An 18,047-nucleotide genomic window follows, 5' to 3' on the forward strand; every position below is an offset into this window, starting at 1 on the left:
CATTGCGGTTTCATCTGAACTGTTTTGCTCTACAGTGCTTCTGGATGGTGTGGATGACAATGGTGCATGCTGAGATTCTGGAGAGTCAAATCGCCTGTGTGTTGCTGGCCCTTTCTGGGTTGGGGTGAGACCACGTTCAGTGATTAAATTTATACCAGGCATGTATTTCTGCCCATTGACAAAAAGGAATATGTCAGCGCCCACCACTTTAAAGTTACGTCTAAGCTTGAAAGCCGCCGCACGCTTGAAAGCAGGCCAAAGCCCCTTTTTTCTTATCCATTATTTGCGGTGGTAAATGTTCTTGAATGGTGTAGCTTTGAAATGATACAGTCTTACCGTTTTGCAACCGCTTTGTTGTTCTGTACTGTTTCAATTCACTGCCGTGGTTTAGGATAAAGTCTCTATCAGCTAATTGAAGGAACATAGCGACTATTATCCGTGGTTTTCCATCATGTCCACTGATCATTTTGCCCATACGATGCACATCAGCCAGGTAGATGAATGAAGAGTCGTGTATACCGAGCTTGGTGCTCCAAAAGTCTCTGAGCACAAATTCCGTGTCCTGTCTGTTGTTGTCGTCACCTGGGATTCCCTGGAATATGAGATTATATTTGTAGCTGTATAACTTATTGTATATAGCCTCATTTTGGAAGTCTGCTCTCAGTTCATTTACTGTACTTGCTTTGGCTGTCTCGTCGATTTGCGATTTTACGTTTCTTATCTCACTGTGAGCATACTCAATGCTTTCTTCTGTTTTAGTCATACGCTGTTTTATTTCCATTTTGAAATCATGCATCTCCGTTCGAAGAAGAGTTATATCTTCTAATCTTTTGAGAATTTCATCCAGTTTATTACTATCCATGTTGATACGCTGGTCTATGCAGGCGTGGTAGTAGAGCGTGTTGAATTACCCGGTCCTATTGATTATTATTGATAAAATTATGGATTGGTGGATTGGTGGAGACGGATAAAAGTACGTCCTACTCGTACGATGCCAGAGTGATAAAGTGAGATAGGTATGATGAAGATTATCTCCGTTTTGTTTACATTAACACCCACAGCTCCAAAGCCAGGGACGTGTCCCTCTATGGATGGTTTGGTTGGTGGATGCGTAGAGGAATGCATGCATGACAGCGATTGTGAAAACGACATGAAATGCTGCTCTAATGGATGTGGCCATACCTGCATGGTTTCTGTACGACCTGGTAAGGAGCGTACAATTAGAATTAGACTCACCTTTTGGCAGAAGAGAAGAACACTGTTTTAGCTGAAGGGCTGCCTAATGATCAAACGAAACCTTATCTGCCTTCCAGCATCTGGATAATAATGTTTCTCAGTTATGTATTAAAACATAATTCTGAGTTCAGGAATACCGTATGTTAATGTGTGCAACTGGATATCGTAATTTTCTCTTTATTAATTTGTTTGTTTTTTGTAAATGTTGCGATATAATTTATAATCTTATTGTGCAATACTTTGTGTTTTTTATATTGTACATTTGCATGCAATTTGGCCTAAGGGCCACGATATGCTTTAATAAAACACCTATAATACAATAACATGTAAAGTGTTACCAGTGTTGTCTTTCCTGTTTCAATACTTCCACTGTTAACAATTTTTCACTATGCTATTATTTGGTGTTTTTTCCTTACACATAACAAAAGTATTTGTTGCAGGCGAGTGTTGTGTTTGTGTTTATGTGTTTTCCAAAGACCACCAAGCACCAGATCTACCTTAATGTGTTATTTTGTTAAAGTAATAAAGCAGGTAATAACGTGAGCTGAACCTAATAAACTCCCTGGAAGTCACATGTATCACGCATTGCATATTTCCATGCGGATATTAACCCAAGATATATGATAAATGAAATTTATTGGATTAATTGGATTGGATTTTTCAGAAATAAACGAATGTGAACTGGGCAAACACTCCTGTCACGTTGATGCTACTTGCTATGATACAGTGGATAGTTTTGGTTGCATTTGTAACAATGGATTTTCTGGAACTGGCTACGTCTGTGAAGGTAAGTCTTTCAAGAACGTAAAACAATATTTCGTAACAACATCAACAGCAACAACAACGACAACAACAACAACAACAACAACAACACAATAAATATCTATGTTACAGGTATTTGTAAATAAAAAAAATTAAAACGTTTAACAAACTACCCCAAAAATTCGTTCTTGTCTAAGCAACTTGTTAATAGGCACACATGCTTATTGTAGAATAGTTACGGTATCAACAAACGTTTCATGTAGAGTAACGCATAGTTAAATTCTAATGTTGTGAAATTGAGCCTTACAAACACGCGGCCTCGAAACAAATCAACAACGTAGCCGGTCTATCTCTTCGCTTACTCTTGCTTTTTTTGTCGATCCGATAGATATAAACGAGTGCCAAGATAACTTGAGTACCTGTGACACCTGGCACGGTGAATGTAGGAATATACGGGGAAGTTACCAATGTACATGCAATATGGGTTTCCTGTTATCTCAAGATGAAAAGACATGCCTAGGTAAGATAGTAATATTTAAATAAAATATAGGGATATTTTGATTAAAGAACTATAGGATGTCGAAGAGGAGAGGAAAGATGATTGAAAGGCGCTGAAACCTAATAGAGTAACTTGTTGTTGAAATGTTGTTCTGATTCGCAGCTTCGTGTAGTGTTTTTAATCGCGGCACTGAATGTATGTAATGATGATTGGTCGTGGACGTGTTCAACATCATGTACTTTTATGACTTTTTGTTTAAATTTAAGTTGATTCTTTAATTTATTATTATTATTATTATTATTGTGGGCCTTTTTGATTCAGATATGGACGAGTGTGGAATTGACGCCCATGATTGTCATGATCAAGCTATGTGTACCAACACAGAAGGCAGCTTTGTTTGCACTTGCATGAGTGGATTGGTAGGAAACGGACGCCAGTGTGCAGGTATTAAAAGAGACAGCAACTGTTATCCCCTGGACCTTTCAAAGAAGAGTTACGCAAAGAGGATAACATTTGCCATAAATAAGAACCTTGATTTCACCCATGACAACATTCTACTGTGAACTTTCCCTATCGTGTAGCACGTTACGTGATTCGCTAAGCGCAAGTAGGTTTATAGTTGGATGCGCGTCAATATTCCGTGATCTCATTAAAGAGAATTATGCAAGTGGTCTTACTACAGTAAAACAGAAAAATACCTACAGACAGAGTGTTTACGTAATTGACAGAAGTCACTTTTCTCAAAGCATATTATGAATTTGTGAGTCTGCAATGATACCACAGAACCTATCCTGACTCAAGTAGGTCATTTCAGCATTATTTATTTTTGTTTTGTATTTTTTCCGGTTTTGTTTTTGTATTGCTTCTGTTCCTTTTGTTAATCCAGATATTAATGAGTGTGACAATGGCACACATGACTGTCACATGTATGCCACCTGTACCAACATAATGGGAAGTTTTCAATGTACGTGCATGGAGGGATACACTGGCGACGGCCATCAATGCTCAGGTAAGTAATCTGGACAATTTGAAAAGGTTGTACAGGAAACAATAATAAGAGAATTTAAACACTCAGATAATCACATGCTTCACAGGCCACATTTCAAATTTTCCTAGATACAGACGATGCCAGAGGAAAAAAAAACGTTTTAACACATCGTACAGTTCTATTATTTTCTATGTCCCATTTTTAGTTGTGTCGTCTTTATATTTTAGATGTGATTTCTAATACTTGTGAGGACCATGATTGCCATATACATGCTTCTTGTTCCGTTCTTGCCGATGGATATGAATGCACTTGCAGCCCAGGATATGAGGGCGATGGAAAATATTGCCAGGGTAGGTTAGGACATTACAATAATGATCTTGCAATATAGATATATGTAAACTAAACTGTGACATATCGATGTTTGGTGATACACATTACGTAGCTGTTGCGTATAGTAACAATAACAAGTAACACCATAGTGTAAGAGATATATAGTCAACGTTTACAAAATAACGTTTATAACTAAAACATACCTGGACGTACTAAAAATCAGCATCCATTACCAAGTATCGTAATTTATTCTCAATAGTCAATTCCAGTTTTAAAATCAACGAATAATTATGATGTTTATTTGGTACTTGCAGATATTGATGAGTGTTCAATGGGCACACATACATGTGACACTATGGCTACGTGTATGAATACTATGGGCAGCTTTGGATGCTCTTGTAAAATGGGATATACAGGCGACGGACTTTTGTGCACAGGTAAATTATTTTGATATTGTACATTTTCACTACAAAAAAAGTTGAAGTGAAATCATATCAAATGTAATATTAATCGAATGTCAATCTTTCAGACATTGATGAGTGTGCAATGGGAACGCATACATGTGACGCTATGGCTACGTGTATGAATAGTATGGGCAGCTTTGGATGCACTTGTAATACGGGATATGATGGTGATGGATTTATGTGTACAGGTAAATATTATTTTGACATTATACATTTTCACTATAATATTAAAAAGAAATTTGAAGTGAAATGATATGAAATGTAATAATAATCTACTGCCATCTTTCAGACATTGATGAGTGTGGAATGGGAATACATACATGTGACTCTATGGCTACGTGTATGAATACTATGGGCGGCTTTGATTGCACCTGTAATATGGGATATGAAGGCGACGGATTTATGTGCACAGGTAAATAATTATGTTGACACCACATTTTCCGCACTTGTTGCAAAGGAAGTTAAATGCCATCATGCAAACTTTAAAATTTGATGTTAATCTTGCAGACATTGATGAGTGTGGAATGGGAACCCATACGTGTGACGCTATGGCTACGTGTATGAATACTATGGGCGGCTTTGATTGCACCTGTAATATGGGATATGAAGGCGACGGATTTATGTGCACAGGTAAATAATGATTGACACCTCATTTTACCACAATATCACAAAGGAAGTTAAGGGCCATCATACAAACTTACATTTATTCTTATGTCAATCTTGCAGACATTGATGAGTGTGCAATGGGAACGCATACGTGTGACGCTATGGCTACATGTATGAATACAATGGGCGGTTTTGATTGTACTTGTAATATGGGATATGAAAGAGACGGATTTATGTGCACAGGTAGATTACATTGACACCACATTTTACCTAAATATTGTAAAATGAGTTAAGTCCCATTATCAAACTTTAACATTTAATCTTATGTTAAATCTTGCAGACATTGATGAGTGTGGAATGGGAACACATACGTGTGAGGCTATGGCTACATGTATGAATACAATGGGCGGCTTTGAATGCACTTGCAATATGGGATATGAAGGCGATGGATTTATGTGCACAGGTAAATAATGATTGACACCTCATTTTACCGCAACATTACAAAGGAAGTTAAGGGCCATCATACAAACTTAAACATTTAATATCATGTCAATCTTGCAGACATTGATGAGTGTGGAATTGGAACACATACGTGTGACGCTATGGCTACGTGTATGAATGCTATGGGCGGTTTTGAATGTACTTGCAATATGGGATATGAAGGCGATGGATTTATGTGCACAGGTAAATAATGATTGACACCTCATTTTACCGCAACATTACAAAGGAAGTTAAGGGCCATCATACAAACTTAAACATTTAATATCATGTCAATCTTGCAGACATTGATGAGTGTGGAATTGGAACACATACGTGTGACGCTATGGCTACGTGTATGAATGCTATGGGCGGTTTTGAATGTACTTGCAATATGGGATATGAAGGCGATGGATTTATGTGCACAGGTATTAAAGTTATTCTAACAATAACTCTTTTACGAGAAATCATTAACAATTACAGAGGATGTTAAATGTCATCATAACAATTAATATCAATCTTTCAGATATCAATGAGTGCGCAATGAGAACACACACATGTAATACAATGGCTACGTGTATGAATACTATGGGCGGCTATCAATGTACTTGTAATAGGGGATATGAAGGCGACGGATTTGAATGTACAGGTATGACAATAAAAAATCCCTATTTTTGTATCACTAATATAGAAAAATGATAAAGATAGAGAAGTCGTATAAACTTACATATGTTTTCCATGGCCTATTGCATCATTTAGATATATGTTACATTTGATTTGCAGATATTAACGAATGTGAATCTCGTGGTGACACAAGCCCCTCCACGCATACATGCGATATGAACGCTATGTGTATGAATACTATGGGTGGTTTTGAGTGTACTTGTAACACGGGATTCGAAGGCAACGGATATATGTGCACAGGTATGGAGACATTGAATTAAGCGTATAAATCTCCGATTTACTGGTACTGGTAATAATTCCCTGATCTAGTTGTGATATTATGGATCTCATGCGCTTAAAAATATACGCATATAAAAGGGGCATGATTTATAGTTGGATGATATTCGCTAGTGTGTGCCTATTAACGAGTTGCTCGGACAAGAACGGATTTTTAGAGATGATACACATCACTTGTTTTTGTTATAAAAAAAAGCGCAGTGATTTATAGTGCACTACGCACAGACACAACGCCTAGACGTTGATCCACAAGCCTGAGCACACTTTACAGGTTGTCGCTGACCACTACGGCCCCACATCATTCCATAAACCATTAAACAACAAACAAATCAGGGACTTTGCTGCTTCAAGAGCGCACACCCTAGACATTCCACAAATAACCTTCGCAACCAGGATCAGCTCCCCGTGTTTCGTACGGGTTACAACGAGACAAATTAGCAGTAAGTTCCTTGTCCAGGGGAATTTCAAGTTAACTCAATTTTTCCACGAGAGCATACTAGTCACCGCCAGGGTTCGAACCCGCAACCTCTCGCACCATAGTCGAACGCCTTAACGATTGAGCTAACTTGACTGCTGTTATGGAAGAAATATCCACCACTTTTGAGGGAAAAATTATTGATTTTGACCAAGTGAAGCGGCTGAAAGACTTTTATTGGCAGAATGGACTAGAAAAGTCCGATCACTCGTAGAACACATTTTTCATCGCCTAATACTCAAATATAGTTGTTTTCAGAAATCGTCAAATACCAAGGCAAGCACGCAAAAGTAGACAATCATATAGGCCTTACACGTACACAATTCTATACATAATAATTTGTAATCTGAAAGCGCCACATTGTAAACTTCTGGTTAGGTAAAAGAAAGCGCCACATTGTAAACTTCTGTTTTGGTAATAATAATCTACTGTATACAAATCTTATGCAGATATTGATGAGTGTTCAATGCGTACACATACCTGTGACTCTATGGCTACGTGTATGAACACTATGGGCAGCTATAAATGCACCTGTGACATGGGGTATGAAGGCGATGGACTTATGTGCACAGGTTTGTTAACTGAAAAGGCTAATTCTTGCCTTTGTTCAAATTACATGTATTGCAAAGTTGACTTCTTGAATGGTTGGTACATAAGGCTCAAAAAAGGAAAGCTTTTGGTAGGTGATTAAGTAGTAAAGAAGCGATTTGCTTGATTTACAAGCAAGTCTACGCATTTTGATAGTTGGTTAAACACTAGATAAAAAAAATCTATACCATTTTTACCATACACAAGGTTTTTCTGAATCAAACCAATTTTTTTGGAATTAACTCAAGGTTCTGATATGAATTCACATTTGATTAATTTTGTTCTTTTTCATTTGTTCTTAAGATATCAATGAGTGTACAACTGGTAACTATACATGTCACATGGATGCTACGTGTTTGAATACTGCTGGAAGTTACGATTGTATGTGTAACATTGGGTTTGAGGGTAACGGTCAGGATTGTATGGGTAAGTAAAATGTATAGTGTTTAGCACTTCCCAATACATAGACACATATCGCGACCTTTATAACATGATCAATGTGTAGATATCATAGCATAATACTTACATTCTCAATGTAACTCGGTCATTACCATGACCTGGGGCACAATTGGTTCTTATCAAACTTAAATGAACGTTACAGAATGAATATTATTTCAGTTGGGTCCGTATTAACTTTGGTGTCCCTCAGGGGTCAATCATTGGTCCACTGCTTTTTATTATTTATATTAATGACCTGTTCATCAACCTTATATGTATACTGCGCCATGTCTTAGAAATAACACCATTTTACCTGATAAAGGAATAACCCCAATTATGATTGTTACACCTGTTCTTACGCATTAGATTTGGATGAGTGCATGACAGGTACACACAATTGTCACATGCATGCTACATGCTCTAATACTATGGGTGGATTCCTGTGTACTTGCAACGCAGGATACAACGGGGACGGATATCAATGCACAGGTAAACCTTTTGCACTTCCTAAATACAACTAGAATCAATCAGCTACTTGTTAGGCTGATTTCTTTAATACGGCTGACTTGTATTTGTTACGGCTGACTTATATTTGTTACTGTGACCTTGCGTATGTTACTGTTTTGTTTTATAGCGCTATCATTGCCCAGATAAGTGCCGATTACTCTTCCTGTCTTACCTTGAACATTTACATGATGATATTGTTTTTAATATTTAAATAAAACAACGGTAGTACTATACAATTGTTCATTGTTATGCTCGATCGAATTTATTACACCTCCAAGGTACAATACAAAGAGCCATCGGGACTCCGATAAGAGCTGGTGTCTTAAAATCAGAGATGTACTTTATCTCATGCCACCGACATAATCCCGACAGCTAATGACTGCTACACAACAGTCTTGTAGCAATTTAGCCCACTCATCATAAGATATATGGTCCGTTCAGAGCTAGTATATTCGGAGCTGTATGGTACCTGTCCGACAAGATTCCTGTGCCAGAACATCAAGTTCAAACATTAGTTAATTTCAGATGTTGGAGAACTGTTGCGCGCCCAGTGATGATGACTTCCATCTTGATGGCCTCACATTAAGATATGCCGAGAAGACATGAAACATAAAATCAAATATTTTTCTGCTTCTGGCAAGACAAACAGCACTAATGTGATCCTATTCATAAACAATGCGGATAATCTAAGGTATCCATGCTCTTAACTTGACGCTGGTTACCACAATCTGTATATGCTATCGATGATCTTTTTCGATACTCTCAGATTTCGATGAATGTCAATTTGGTGCACATGACTGTCATGCAGATGCATTGTGCTCAACGACTGGAGATGGAGGCTACGAGTGTATGTGCAAAACTGGATTTAACGGAGACGGCAAAACGTGTACAGGTTTGTCAGCTTGATTCGTTTGTTTATTTCCTTGCTTGTTTCCTCCACAACATCACCTTTTGTTTTAGTAAAAATGTATGAAAATAATTTAATGTTGTTCAACAACGTTTGATACAAAATTAATTACAAAAGTTTCGCACTAGTAAAGTGCTTCATCAGTAATAAACATTTATATTCAAATCGGCAATGAAAAATCTTGAAAATATATTTCCCTTTATAGATATAAATGAATGTATAACAGGGGAACACAACTGTCATATGCATGCCACTTGTTCTAACGGAATTGGAAGCTTCGAATGCATGTGCAACTCTGGTTATGAGGGTGATGGTCATCGATGTATAGGTGAGATTATCTATATAAATTTTACTTGTGCAAATAATCTTGCTGATCTGCAATTTACAGTGAATCCTAAAAACGATTACCTAAATTGACAGTATGTGGTATAAATCGTCGGCCGCATCACATACTGACGTATTTGAAAAATACGCATTTCGAGAAAATCGAATTTGAAAATTTCTTGATTTTCATTTGCTGCATAATCTTGAAACAACCCCGGGGAAACAACATTGTCGATTAAAACCTAGTTAAAATTAATGCAAATATATCATATTTTCAATGTATCTCACTCATCACTATCAGAGCATAACTTATTCTGCAAAAATCAATATTAAATAAAATACGTTGTGCAAATACGTCATTATGTGAAACAGTTGCGCAAATACGTCAGTATGTGAAAAACACAAAACAGCAATTTTATCGTACAATGACAAAGTCGCGCAAATACGTTGCGCAAACACTTCAAAATGCAGATACGACATACTGGGCTTGCGCAGTATAGGTGATCAGCAAATACGTCGTTATGTGATACAGAAACTTCAAGGTTTTGCAAATACGATATAATTAAATTAATTAATATCTTACTAATTAAGCCACTTTGAGGCATGGTTTTTAGTGAATATATAGAGTAGAACATAACAAATTAATATACCAATTTTCTCAAAAAATGTAAAAAATGTCGAATACGTCACTTTGTGACGCGGCCGACGAATGTTAAAGCACTTCCAAAATTGCTTTGTTGTAGTAAACGATACAATGAAATGCGTATATTAATTTTGTCATGTTTGTCTACAGATATAAATGAATGTGAAATTAGCGCACACAATTGTCACATACATGCAACATGTTCCAATCTCCAAGGCAGCTTTGCGTGTATATGTAATGCTGGTTACGAGGGTGACGGTATGGAGTGCAATGGTAAGATTCCAGGATACGTACCATTTTGAAACTACCCTAAACTTCTCCTTAACTCTACACTATCCTAAGCCCTAATACTACTCCTAAACATAACCTTAAACCTAACCCAAAACATAATCATGACTCTAATCCAAACACCAAAGCTTGCTTACCTAGCCATATCCCTAATGCTATCCATAATGCTAACCGTAACCATATTCCGAAGCCTAATCCTAACATACAATGCCCGGAACCATAACGTTAACTCTTTTTGGATTTAAGACCCTTAGAACTATTTGGCTATTCCTTAAGGGGGTACTACACCCCTGGCCAATTTTATGCATATTTTTGCATTTTTCTCAAAAATTTATAGCACATTGGTGACAAGTAAGATATGTATTATTATAGGGGCAAGGACTACAGCTACTGAATTCAGCAACTCAAAGCAAGTAGTTATTGATTTATTGATCAAATATTTGTTTTCCCTCATTTTTTACTGTAACTCCAGACTGTTGTCTGTGCTGAAATAATATTTACAGTGCAGTATTTGTAGTCGTTGCCCCTATAATATACATATCTTACTTGTCCCCAATGCGCTATAATTTTTAAGAAAAATGCTAAAATAGGCACAAATTTGGGCAGGGTTGTAGTACCCCCTTAACAAGTAATTTGTTCACTTTTGTGTTATTTTGTTCAGTAGCCTGTAGCTTGGCAATCGTAAATCACAATGTACCAATCATGTTCTTTTCCTCCCAAGTTTGCATTTATCTTGTATTACTTGTGTTTGAACAGTGCTTTACTTTTTGTGCCTTTATAGATATTGACGAATGTCTTTCTGATGCCCACAATTGTCACATGTATGCCATTTGTATGAATAATATGGGAAGTTTTGAGTGCATGTGTACGTCTGGTTATGAAGGCAATGGACTTAGCTGCATAGGTACGGCACTTAAAATCCCTGTTCCAGAAAAATACATAACTATTTTTTAAAATTAATCCTGTTTTGCCAAAGGAAACATAGCTAATTCGTAATTCTTTTGTTTAGTTGTAACTGGCAATAAAATTTTTTATTTTTTTTTGCAATTTGAAGGAAAATGGGCCAAGTATGGAATTATTCCATGAGATCTGACAATTACAATCTCAAAATTCAAAGACTTGGGCCATTTATAAATTTAGTTGTTTAGGTTAATGTTGATAACATAGTAAACAACAGATATTAGAAAATGTGTATTCCAAAAATTAAAATGAAAAAGCGTGAATTAGCCTTTATACAGTGATTTAATCCCCCAAAAATTAGTTCTGTATTTTTCTGGAATATTGAGTAGTAGGCTGCGGTCGTTATTCCTTTTTCCAAAAAAATAAGGAGTTAAAAGTATGCGTCATATAGTGTATTAGATAATCGGCTAATATTGGGAGAAGTTATGAAAAACTGTTTTCGAAATTATTCAAAACGTCACAAACCCCATGAACGATTATAAACACAATAGCTTTAAATTAACATTACAGATATTGACGAGTGCGGCATGAGGACGCATAACTGCCACTTTGCAGCTACGTGCATGAACACGATGGGTTCTTTTGAGTGTATGTGCAATTCTGGCTATGAAGGCGACGGACAAAATTGCAATGGTAAGCCCCGTGTATTTAATTAACACACCATATTTATCACAAATAATATCGGATTGAATTTGAAACAGGTGTTTTTACTGTTTTCAGATATCGATGAATGTACTTCAAGACAGCACAATTGCCACATGAACGCTATGTGTATGAACACGATGGGTGGATTTGAGTGTACGTGTAATGAAGGCTTTGAAGGCGATGGGCATAATTGTATGGGTAAGTGGTGCACATCAAAAAGCTTTTATCAAACAAATGAGAACTTTTTGTTTCGCCTGTATTGATGCCAGTATCATTAATAATAAATCTCAAATACTGACAATGTCCAGCAAAGTTAAAATAGTGCGCACTTTATATTTCTAACACATCTTTTAAAAAAAAGTTTATTATTGAAGTTGTTCTTTTGCTTTGATCAATCATATAAAAACGCGCCTCGTAGTCAATAATGGCGATTTATACCTTTTCTAGACATTGACGAATGCTCTACTGCACAACATAAATGTCACATGGATGCTACTTGCACAAATACCCTGGGTACTTTTGAGTGTATGTGTAAGCAGGGATTTGAAGGCGACGGAACTAGCTGCACGGGTAAGTTCTACAAAATACAGAATTTATCATTCTCCATATCCTCTAAATTCAGTACCAAAGACCTCGTGGACAGTTCCGAGAAAAGGTAAACCATGCTAACCTTGTACTACATTAGGAACTACTGTGAATACGTAAGTACAATCTAACTTGATATTAAGAAATAACTGTCACGCAGGGCTCCCAAAACAATTAAATAGAAACTTTATTCTTTTACGACCGTCATTTATTCTGTGATAATAAATGCGACGTCATTCATGACAAAGTCATCCTCATTTAAATAAATTCTGTCCTTCAAGAGGCTTAATTTCCACAATAACACAATGAAACAGTTGTGAGATATAAATGGATGTAGAATCGATCTAGAGACCCGTCCCCTGTCATCTTAGGACTGTCCTCCGACATGGCTGCAATGTCAATTGTTAAACCGTTCAGATTGATATTTCCTCCTGTTAGATATTGATGAATGTTCAATGGGAACACATGACTGTCACATGTACGCCACGTGCTCCAATATAATGGGAAGTTTTACGTGTATGTGCAATACTGGATATCAAGGAGACGGACGACAATGTACAGGTAGGCTTTATTTTATTGGTCAAGGGAGAGTCTTGATATTGTGTAGTTTCCATTACAGAAATATCAAATGGCTTTGTAGCATACCCCTAAAATACAATAAAACTAACTACAATATTTTAATTGTCTCACATAATTTTGAAGGATATGAGATAAAAAAAGGTTTTGTATTCAGGGCTGTCAACTTATATCAATATCATTTGCCGATTAAAATTTGGTATTTGTTGACACCTGAATGTCAGAGTGCTAGAACTCGAACTCTATTTTATCAATGCGTGAGATTTAACAACAATGCGTGAGATTTTTCTACATTGGCGTGGGAGTGTAAAAAAACTGTCCAAAATCGTGTAAAAAGAGTTGACATCCTGTTTTTTATGACAATATAATGTAATTATCGTGATTATGGTTGCAGTTAATTTACCAAGATCCGTTTTTGCCATAATGCTTTCAACTTCCATTTTTATCAGACTTTGACGAATGTCAATTCGGCACACACGACTGTCATGCTGATGCTTTGTGTTCAGCGACTGGCGACGGAGGCTATGATTGTACATGTAAACAAGGCTTTGAAGGCGATGGAAGAAACTGCCCAGGTATTTTCAAAACATTGTCTTTACGTAATGCCAAAAATTGGGCGGAACACAGACGAATATAATATCATTTACATATCAGTTGGCCTTGATTAATGAATATCAATTTATCTTTCAGATATTGATGAGTGTTCAATGGGCACACATACGTGTGACGACACGGCTACGTGTATGAATATTATAGGCGGCTTTGAATGCACTTGTAATATGGGATATGAAGGCGACGGATTTATGTGCACAGGTATGAGACTTTCATAATTGCAGCTTTCATATTCTGGAAAATAGGTCATTATCTAAATTTGATTTCCTACGCATGTAATTGAAACGTTTTTTTTATTGAGAAATCCTGGAATAAAATATGCAGACACAAACGTGTGCCGCTATATGGCTACGTGTATGAATGCTATGGGCAACTATTATTGCACTTGTAATATGTGATGAAAGCGGCAGATTTATGTTAAAATTTGTATTCAAGCCACAAAAATAAAAATATTGAATATAAAAATGACTTATGCTAAACATAATGCTGAGTATTCGATACAGATAATCCTAATACTTTTATGGTCGGAAGCATGGGCATAAGTATTTGCAAGGATGTAAAGATGTCATCTTTGTAAGTGTTGGCACAAGTATTGTCAATTTAAAGCTGATTATGAATATCATTTAATCTTACAGATATCGATGAGTGTTCAATGGGCACACATACATGTCATGGCATGGCTACGTGTATGAACATTATGGGTAGCTTTGATTGCACTTGTAATATGGGATATGGAGGCGACGGATTTATGTGTGCAGGTAAGTCACTTTTAAGTAAAAATTAAAATTAATATGACTTTAATTTTATGTAAACATTTAAAATTTATATTCTAATTTACGACCATTACGAACATAACATAAGAAATAAATGAAGAGCTTATTTCCAATCCGTGTTCACAAACCCATGTTTCTGATTAACATCTGCGATATTGTAATAGGGTGTGATGCTATAGGTATTATGATTTCAGTTGGATGCACCGTTACAAAGCAAACAGTGAATGGATGTACAGTAACAATACTGTGTGAGGCCTTTGTTTCCAAAAATGAGAACAATAGTTTGCATATTGTTATGCAGCATTGTTGTGGCAAATAATGGCTTGTTTATGGTACAACTTCTTGTTGCTAAAATCAAACTTGTCAAAGTAACTGTGATTATATCACACAAGTAAATGAGAAACATGTGGTTGTGGACTTAACACGGTTTGGAAATAAGCTCTTCAATATTACTTATGTTAGACATCTGAAGATATTGATGAGTGTATAGTGTAAGCATTTGCCTGAAGTAAGCCATCGTAGACGTGGTTATAAGTACTAATTTGAATTGATCATGAATGTCAATTAATCATTCAGATATTGATGAGTGTTTAATGGATACACATACTTGTGACACTATGGCTACGTGCACGAATACTATGGGCAGCTTTGGATGCGCATGTAATATGGGATATGTAGGCGAAGGATTTATGTGTACAGGTAAATCACTTTGAATGTATGAATTATTTTTAAATACATGAATTACTTCACTATACATTCGTAAATTATGTTGATAGATATGCTTAATTAAAGATATACGTATTTGAAAGGGATTTTCAGAGATTGGTCTAAGACTAATGAAATTTGTAACAAGTAAATCAAAAATGGTTGATAAATCGGGAGAAAGTACTTTATCTTTTCAGAAACATTGACAAAATATGCAGAGAATGACATTCACGCCAGTCTTTGAGATCATGTCCCCTTATGCCTGGGCATAAATATTAATATTAAGACTTGCTCTTAACAGGAAAACACAGTATATATCTTATTCATTGTGGGTTTTAGTTACTACATTAGGCACAGCGTCTAGTTTGGTCCTATAAAATAAAAACCGAAAGCACTATGCAAATATTCAGGGTACGATAGAAAGAGCGATCGGGGCGCCGATAGCTCGTTAGGACCAAATAGGATGTTGTACCTTAGTAAATATTCTAAAACTGCAAAAATTGTTCGATCAATCTTTCAGATATTGATGAGTGTACAATGGGCACACATACATGTGACCTTATGGCTACGTGTATGAATACTATGGGAAGCTTTGACTGCACTTGTAATATGGGATATGAAGGCGACGGATTTATGTGCACAGGTATGGCATCTTTATAATTGAATTATGATACCAAAATTGCGATATTATTTTAAGGTTAAGTCAATGAAAAACGTTATAATGGTACTTATTTTTTCAGATAAGGATGAGTGTTCAATGGGCACACATACATGTCATGGAATGGCTACGTGTATGAACACTATGGGTAGCTTTGATTGTACTTGTAATATGGGCTATGGAGGCGACGGATTTATGTGCGAAGGTATGCCACTTTGAATGTATGAATTCCTATTTACTTTATTTTACATTAATTTCATTATTAAATATTTCATTTTTGATAGAATATATTAACTGAAGAGATACTTAGGGGTATTTTACACCCCTCGATAAATTTGTGTCTATTTTGCATTTTCTAATAACACAGTGGTAAAAAGTTATGTATATTATAGGGGCAAGGAATTCAATTACTACACTGGAATTTCAGTGACTCAAGGCAAGCGGTTTGTTATTTATGATTAAAAAAAAGAGGTACCGCTAGGATGTACCTCATTTCCTATCATATATACTGAACTGCTTGTCTTGAGTCACTGAAATTTCAGTGTAGTAATTGGATTCTTGCCCCAATAAATATACATAAATTTTGTTACCGGTGTGTTATTATTTTTTGAGAAAAATGCAAAAATAGTCACAAATTTACCACATGGGTGTAGTACCCCCTTAATTAATTTGAAGTTTAATTTATCATCGATTTCAATCAATCTTTCAAATCTTGATGAGTGTTCAATGGGCACACATACATGTGACGCTATGGCTACGTGTATGAATACTATGGGCATTTATGGATGCACTTGTAATATGGGATATCAAGGCGATGGATTTATATGTGCAGGTATGGCATCTTTATATTCCAATTTATATGATAGAGCGATTACATTTAAAGTTAAGTCAATGAAAAACGTTATATGGTACTTATTTTTCAGATAATGATGAATGTTCAATGGGCACACATACATGTCATGGAATGGCTACGTGTATGAACACTATGGGTAGTTTTGTTTGTACTTGTAATATGGGATATGAAGGCGACGGATTTATGTGCGAAGGTATGCCACTTTGAATGTATGAATTCCTATTTACTTTATTTTACATTAATTTCATTATTAAATATTTCATTTTTGATAAAAAATATTAACTGAAGAGATACTTGATTAATTTGAAGTTTAATTTATCATCGATTTCAATACATTTTCAGATCTTGATGAGTGTTCAATGGGTACACATACGTGTGACGATATGGCTACGTGTATGAATACTATGGGCAGCTTTGGATGCTCATGTAATATTGGATATGACGGCGATGGATATATGTGTACAGGTATGTCACTTATTGTAGTTTTTATTTTCGGGAATGTAGCTATGTAGTTTAGTTCTTTTGATTTAATCTTCTACACATGTAATCTAACTTTATCGTCGATTTCAATCAATACTGAAATAATTTTTGCAGATATTGATGAGTGCTCAATGGATACGCATACCTGTGACGCTATGGCTACGTGTATGAATACTATGGGCAGCTTTGGATGCACTTGTAATATGGGATATGAAGGCGACGGATTTATGTGCACAGGTATGTTTAAGCGTTACTCCCTAATTTCCAGAGTAAGATGATAACTTTACAGAATGGAAAATAAACTGATAAATATTTACTTGAATATTTTACAGACATTGATGAGTGTTCAATGGGCACACATACCTGTGACCCTATGGCTACATGTATGAATACTATAGGCAACTTTGAATGCACATGTAATATGGGTTTTGAAGGCGATGGTTTCACATGCACAGGTATGTGTTATTTTATGAATAGGCACACAATAATTTCGTTCATATAATATTCGTAGGTTCATACCTAGAGGGACAGCGCACAGTGCTCCACAAGTTGATGTCGATTAAGACAGTAAGTGTTTCGTGTGTTTCATCGAGAATTTGGTTTGAATCCTTTTTGGACGACTTGACGGTCCCCTCCAGGATAACTGCAGCTTTGTGTACCAAATTCTAAATGTTACGCTGATTTATTTGTTTGTTTTTCAGACATCGA

The 18,047-nt window shown here is 36.0% G+C and overlaps 1 long non-coding RNA gene across 1 annotated transcript; it reads left to right on the top strand.

Moving 5' to 3' along the window:
* The first annotated feature begins 7,715 nt into the window (after positions 1-7,715).
* On the top strand, positions 7,716-9,216 carry LOC140141195 (uncharacterized). The gene is made up of 3 exons (XR_011857373.1): positions 7,716-7,811; positions 8,190-8,312; positions 9,097-9,216. It is a non-coding gene; the product is annotated as an uncharacterized lncRNA (long non-coding RNA).
* The last annotated feature ends 8,831 nt before the right edge of the window (positions 9,217-18,047 follow it).

The sequence above is a fragment of the Amphiura filiformis genome, chromosome 19 (genome assembly GCF_039555335.1).
Source record: "Amphiura filiformis chromosome 19, Afil_fr2py, whole genome shotgun sequence".
NCBI lineage: Eukaryota > Metazoa > Echinodermata > Ophiuroidea > Amphilepidida > Amphiuridae > Amphiura > Amphiura filiformis.